The sequence below is a fragment of the Sitophilus oryzae genome, unplaced genomic scaffold, assembly GCF_002938485.1.
Source record: "Sitophilus oryzae breed Bouriz unplaced genomic scaffold, Soryzae_2.0 scaffold_1582_pilon_pilon, whole genome shotgun sequence".
Lineage (NCBI taxonomy): Eukaryota > Metazoa > Arthropoda > Insecta > Coleoptera > Curculionidae > Sitophilus > Sitophilus oryzae.
Genome location: NW_022146261.1, coordinates 343,503 through 349,598, shown reverse-complemented (window position 1 = coordinate 349,598; position 6,096 = coordinate 343,503). Strand labels below are relative to the sequence as shown.

General features: G+C 29.2%; 1 long non-coding RNA gene across 1 annotated transcript; it reads right to left on the bottom strand.

Moving 5' to 3' along the window:
• Nucleotides 1-4,566: 4,566 nt before the first annotated feature.
• Nucleotides 4,567-5,522, bottom strand: LOC115879618. The gene is made up of 3 exons (XR_004049740.1): nt 5,305-5,522; nt 5,146-5,253; nt 4,567-5,093 (listed from the first exon to the last, which is right to left on the bottom strand). It is a non-coding gene; the product is annotated as an uncharacterized LOC115879618 (long non-coding RNA).
• Nucleotides 5,523-6,096: the final 574 nt, after the last annotated feature.

Sequence of the window (6,096 nt, the reverse complement as noted above, 5' to 3'; positions counted from 1 at the left end):
TTACTAACTTTACCCATTTGGTTGATGAATTTCAAAAATTTCTTCTAATTCTTTTTGTAGGATTTCATTCTTCTAGACCAAATTGGGGGTGTATAATCCAGAGGTCACGAAATTTTATATAAATTTTTACTAACTTTACCCATTTGGTTGATGAATTTCAAAAATTTCTTCTAATTCTTTTTGTAGGATTTCATTCTTCTAGACCAAAATGTAAGGAATTTTCACACAACAAACTGTTCCAACATAATTTTACTCTCTAAGAGGATGAATTTCCTAAAATCGCTTTGTGTAGCTAATTCACTAATGTCGTTTAAACGAACCTTTGTGCTAATATTTATGTATCTAAAGCTGGCGGCATGAACTCACTCTAAAATATCTAAAAACGTAATATATAATCTAACTGACACACCACTGACAATGACAAATAATTTATTTCTGGAGGTATTGTGTGTAGGTGTTTTTCAGGTATGTTTTAGTATTTAGTCGTTTTACACAAAGAAATAGCCATTAAGCACTATAAAAATACTTCATAACAAATCTACACATATATACCTTTCATTTAAAAAAAGAATCATCAAGATTGGTAAAGCGGTTTCGGCGGGATGGATGCAACAAAAAAACCCTTTGAGCTTTTATATATGTATGGATTAATTATTTTTCCAACATATTTTACTTTGCAAATTTTTATAAATATTCAGACTCGCCAATATCGTACTCCACCGTGTCCAGCCTGTTTAGCCAAACGTAGGCCGATTCCTCTTCGGCGGCGTCGTGACCCTGGCCGAAGGAAGAGTCTTGAAGACGCTCATCCGCGCATAGGAATAAGTTGACTGCGTAGCGTATTGCGTATTAATCGATTCTGAAACTTTCTATCTCGTGTATAACATGTTACGCAAGTTTATTATTTTAATCTCGATTTTAATAGATAAATGTGTGAAATGCCACCTGAATATCTTCCGCCATGACATGTTTTTACTTTTTTGTTATGGTAAAGTGATTTGTATAAACTTTATTCAATAACGTATATTTTCCTCCATTTGTGATTTTTTAATTTTAAGCGAAAATTAAGTATAACATTTTAGGAAAAAGAAACACTGTAATATTTAAAAGAATAAGAAGAAATTAGTCTTATTTTGAAAGGAAAATATAGAAAAAACTCTTTCTATAGAAAAAGTCTTTATACTAACCAGAATCCGGTGACATATACGCGGTCTCACCGGAAACATTACTTATTACTTCGCATAACTTGAAGAATATCTACTTTTAATAATGAACACTTCAGAAATACACCAGTAAAAACATTTATTATTTGAGATTAAAACTCGAATTAAATTATAAATATTAGTTACCTATGTTGTTATAGCTTTTATAGGCCTGTTTAACGACTTAATAAGTTACCTAGCGAAAAAATCTGTGCGCGTACCTACCACTATTGTTACAGGTTAATTCGTTAAAGAAATATGTTACACAAGTTAAAAACGCTAAAATTTTAATGGTATTACTTGTGCATTATTGGCCTTATAATGTAATTTGTTGGAATTATATCTTCTTTAAATATAATTAGACTTTTTAACGACTTTTAAGTTACCTAGGAAAAAATCTGTGCACGTACCTACCAGTATTGTTACAGGTTAATTCGTGAAACAAATGTGTTACATATTATTCGTGGTATTAGTGGTATTATATTGGAATCAGCTTGGCATTAGTGGGGCATTATATGAGAAATTTTGGTATTTAATTTGTATTTTTGGCATTACTTTGGCATTAGTATACAGACATTTGTCAGCGGTTTACTCCTTGTAGATAATCAAAAAGTTTTTTGATAAAATTTGCTTTTTATGTCAGATCATTTCTATGAAAAATTACATTAGATTTTTATTAAAGACGCTGGGTAATTAAAACATTGACTAATAAAGCTTGTCCACTTTAAATAAGGGGTCACGAAATATCCTCCTTGGAGTGTTTGGGTTAAGGGGTGTATAATAAATTAATCGTTGTTTTATAATAAAAACCATAAAACATTTATTTGTGAGTAAAATAATGCAATGGTTGGATATCTCTCCTTTATAATTAGGTGACTAAAAATACACTAAAATAATTAGAAAAAAAATCTTGTACTTATTTAGTAATTACGTCAATATTAATTAATTGACTTTCTAGTCTATTTTATTTTATGTACAAATATATTATTAAATTTTAATCTAAGCATTAAGTAATAAAACACTTTGTGCCCTCTTATATCGTAAGAGGTTACGAAATATACTCCTGGTTACACCCCTTACAGAAAACAGTGCAAGGGGTGCAAATAAATTGTAAAATCACTGTTTTTTATAATAAAAACTATAAAACATTTCTTATTTGTGAGATTAAAAAAACAAAACAATGCATTGGTTAAAATAACTACAGTATTGGTTTGGTAAAGTGTTAGACATTTATATGCCCAGTATATATTTGTTTAACAAACCAATCAGGAAAAAATCCAAAATCTACCGTTATAGGAGGTATAAGATGATTAAACTTATATAATGACAACTACTTATCGGATAACAAATTAATTACTACTGTCAGCTACTGTCTAGGTAGAATATACCTAGAGTACCTACACCTACCTATGATGTAGGTAGATTAAAGCTTATTTTGACCAAAGAATATACCGAGCTAGAAAAAGAATGGATTCTGCCATACTGAAAAATGGTCCTACAGAAGTGGCGCCATCTATTGAGTAGGGCTTGTTTTAAATGGATCAAAGCGCGGGCTTTTTAAATGAGCGTATTTATTGAATTTTGCTCTAAAATAATTAAATTTGATTATTTAATCTTATTTTTTACACAAATTCAACAATACTAATAACAAGTAGCGTTGTGATGTGTAAAAAATAAGACTTAACAGTATAATTTATACAATTATTTAATAAAATTAAAGCTAAACATGTGTAAATATTATTTATTATTTTTAGTTTTAAGTAAAATATTTAAACATCGTTTATTATAATAAAACAAGACCAACGTAATACGCCCAAAGTTTTGTAAATGGAGTAAATATAAATAGGTACTTAATTGATGGCAAAAATAAAAGACTTACATTATATTTTTAGGGCCACAAACAAAAGGAATTGTCTAATAAAAACACATATAACAAATTATAGTTTGAAAAACGTTTTGATAATCATTTTTGATGATTGGCGCTATGGCAACGACAATATTTTTTGAGAATTTGACAATAGTATGACAATGACCGTTGGAAACTATGGAAACTGCAAAAAAAATCTGATTGAACGCCATCTGGCAATAACTAGTAGCAACTTCTTAACCTAAAAATAAAGTCCCTAGATATATAAAGTACCGCAATTGGTTTGTTCAATGTTATTGGCGCCAAAATGGCGGATTTTTGGGGTATTTCTGGATTTCTGGAAAAACTGTAGTGGTAGGACTGTTTAAATGTCACATTTGTCTGAATTTGTCATGTCAAATGTTGAGAGGCTGTCAATTTCAGGATAAAAATATTTATCCACATATTTTAAAATAATTATAAAGCGACTAAAATGCTACAAATTTATTAGTTAATAATGTATAGGCGTCGATATCTTTAGTGAAGAAATGTGTATTACACGAAAAGGCCGCTTGATGTGAAAAAATTTGATGTGTTTTCTAACATCGTCGATATTCAATACACGTTAGGTAGTGGATTGAATTTATTTATGCTCCAGTGAATATTTTTAACAATCTTATTTGTAGTATAACCTACTGGTACATAAAACTTCATTATAGAACAAGACAAGACCACAATAGATCTGAGAAGGTCGCAGTGGGTCAGGCCGAAATCAACCTCTAGAAATCTAATCTAGAACAAGACAAAGACCTTACTTGCAAACTACCATACATATCTTTTAAAAAGGATGCTAAGTGTAAGTGAAATCTCTACGTAATCATTCCCTAAAATGTTTAGTGTAGTTTAGTTTTCAACATTTTGCAGCAAGAAGTTTAGATAAATCTACAATATATTATCATCAGACCAAACGAAGGATAATTATTTAAAAGAATAAGTTATGTTATGATACATATATAGATTTGGATGACATCGCTTCAGGTGGTTTTACCAGTCAGGACTAACAGGGATATTAATCAAAACAATGAAAAAAAGCTCAAATAAATTTGATCCTAATAACAAGAATGTTGTTTATGCATATGCTAACTATATAGTTATTTTCATGGACTTAAATAGATTAGTTTTTATGTATTTATTGATAGTAATTAATATTTTTTGGTTCATATTGTAATTACTAATAGAAAGTAAACAATATAATGTAAGCATGTAAAGTTATATTTAAAAATTTGGTCTTATACTGTCAGTTATAAATAAAAGTGTGTGATTTAAATTTGATTTTTATACATGACATAAAATTGTTAAGATTCATTTGAAGTTTTACATATTGTCGAGGTAAAATTATTCCTACTTAATTTATGTATAACAATAATTACAGTTATTTCAATGTTAAATTTATAGCAGTATAACTTTTTTATTATAATGATACTTAAACATTATGACACTTGTTGTTTTAAAAATATAACATTAAATTGCAGAGTAAAATATATTTTAATTGTATTATGTGGTATTAACTTGCTTTTATTCAACTAATAATAAATTTGTTGTATAAAAACCACTCCATAACAAACCTTAATTATACAGCATACATAAAGAGCTCTTATGCATTTCAAGCTTCTTTCTAAGTTATTTTTAAATTAAGTGCACAATTACATACCTAAAATGCCGAAACTACCTGAAGTAATACTAATTGAAACAATCTTTCTATCAATATATTAATATATTTCAAAAATAGCAGGTATGTATCATATCAATTTAATTATTACATTTATTTGTTTCAACCATGGTTCAAAATTTTCTCGTATAAAAGCCGGCCTTCAAATTTAAGTTTGTAGCTTATTCATAGTTCCAAAGACTTTCGTTAAATCATGCTTATTTGTCAAAACTAACTACAGCATAACTGGTATAATAGGGAAAGTTTACTTATGGTATAGGTATCCCGTTCTCATCAACAAACAAAGTTTTTCCAATTGTTTCGACTGAATTAAGTACTAAAATTCTAAATGTTATTCCAACTTTATTTCTTCTTACCTATTAACTTACTTCTGTTGGCGTACTTTGCGCTAAAAGGTAACATAAAATAAATGCTAATACAAATGAAAAACACTTGTACGGAAACCATTCGTTTATAACCTCTTAACATATATAGGCCTAAAAAATTAAATTTATGAAATTGAATATTAATATACCACCTGATATTACGTTAAAATGAAGGTAAACTGTAGATAATAAACGTAATTCTATTACAATTAATAAATATTTTATTTTACGGCTTGCCTGTCAATGTTGGTCGGCCATATTGGCGCCGGACCGACCAGCTGCTTAAAAAGCCGAAACAGCGAAATGTTGGCCTCCTTTTTAAATTTGCCGCTAGTTTTGGCGCCAATATGGCGGTAATTGCGGTACTTTATATATCTAGGGACTTTACCTAAAAATTAATTGCACTACCACCTAGCGCCCGAGGCTGGAATTATTTTATTTGAAATTTCCGTGGAAACCTGTGGAACCGTTTTTGCTATTTCACTTTCCGGCCCCTGAATTTTGACTTTACGTCTCACTTCGATGTCACAAGCTGAATTTTTCAGGGATGGAAGTACAGTACATGATATGGGGACCCTTATTCCGAAAGTAGTACAAAATTAGACTGGGTAAAAGGGCACTATCATCAAAAATCGATATATTAATACCACCGTATAGAGAAAACAAATACTTATTTTTTGATCCAGTACACAATAAAGTCTTCGTAGGGAGTAATTTTTTATAATTATTTACAAAAAAACATTTCCATTAGCGCTTATGACCAAAAAAAACTTTAAACATGAATAATCATTTCAATCATGCGAAAATTTGGTTTAAAAATAGATTTTTTTTAATATAACTTTCATTTAACGAAAAACGAAGGCCTAAATGAAAAAAAGAAACAATTTAAAAGTTTCGCTTATGTCTTGACAAGGTATCAAAGCAAACCCCATATTTTTTGCTTTTAAACTAATA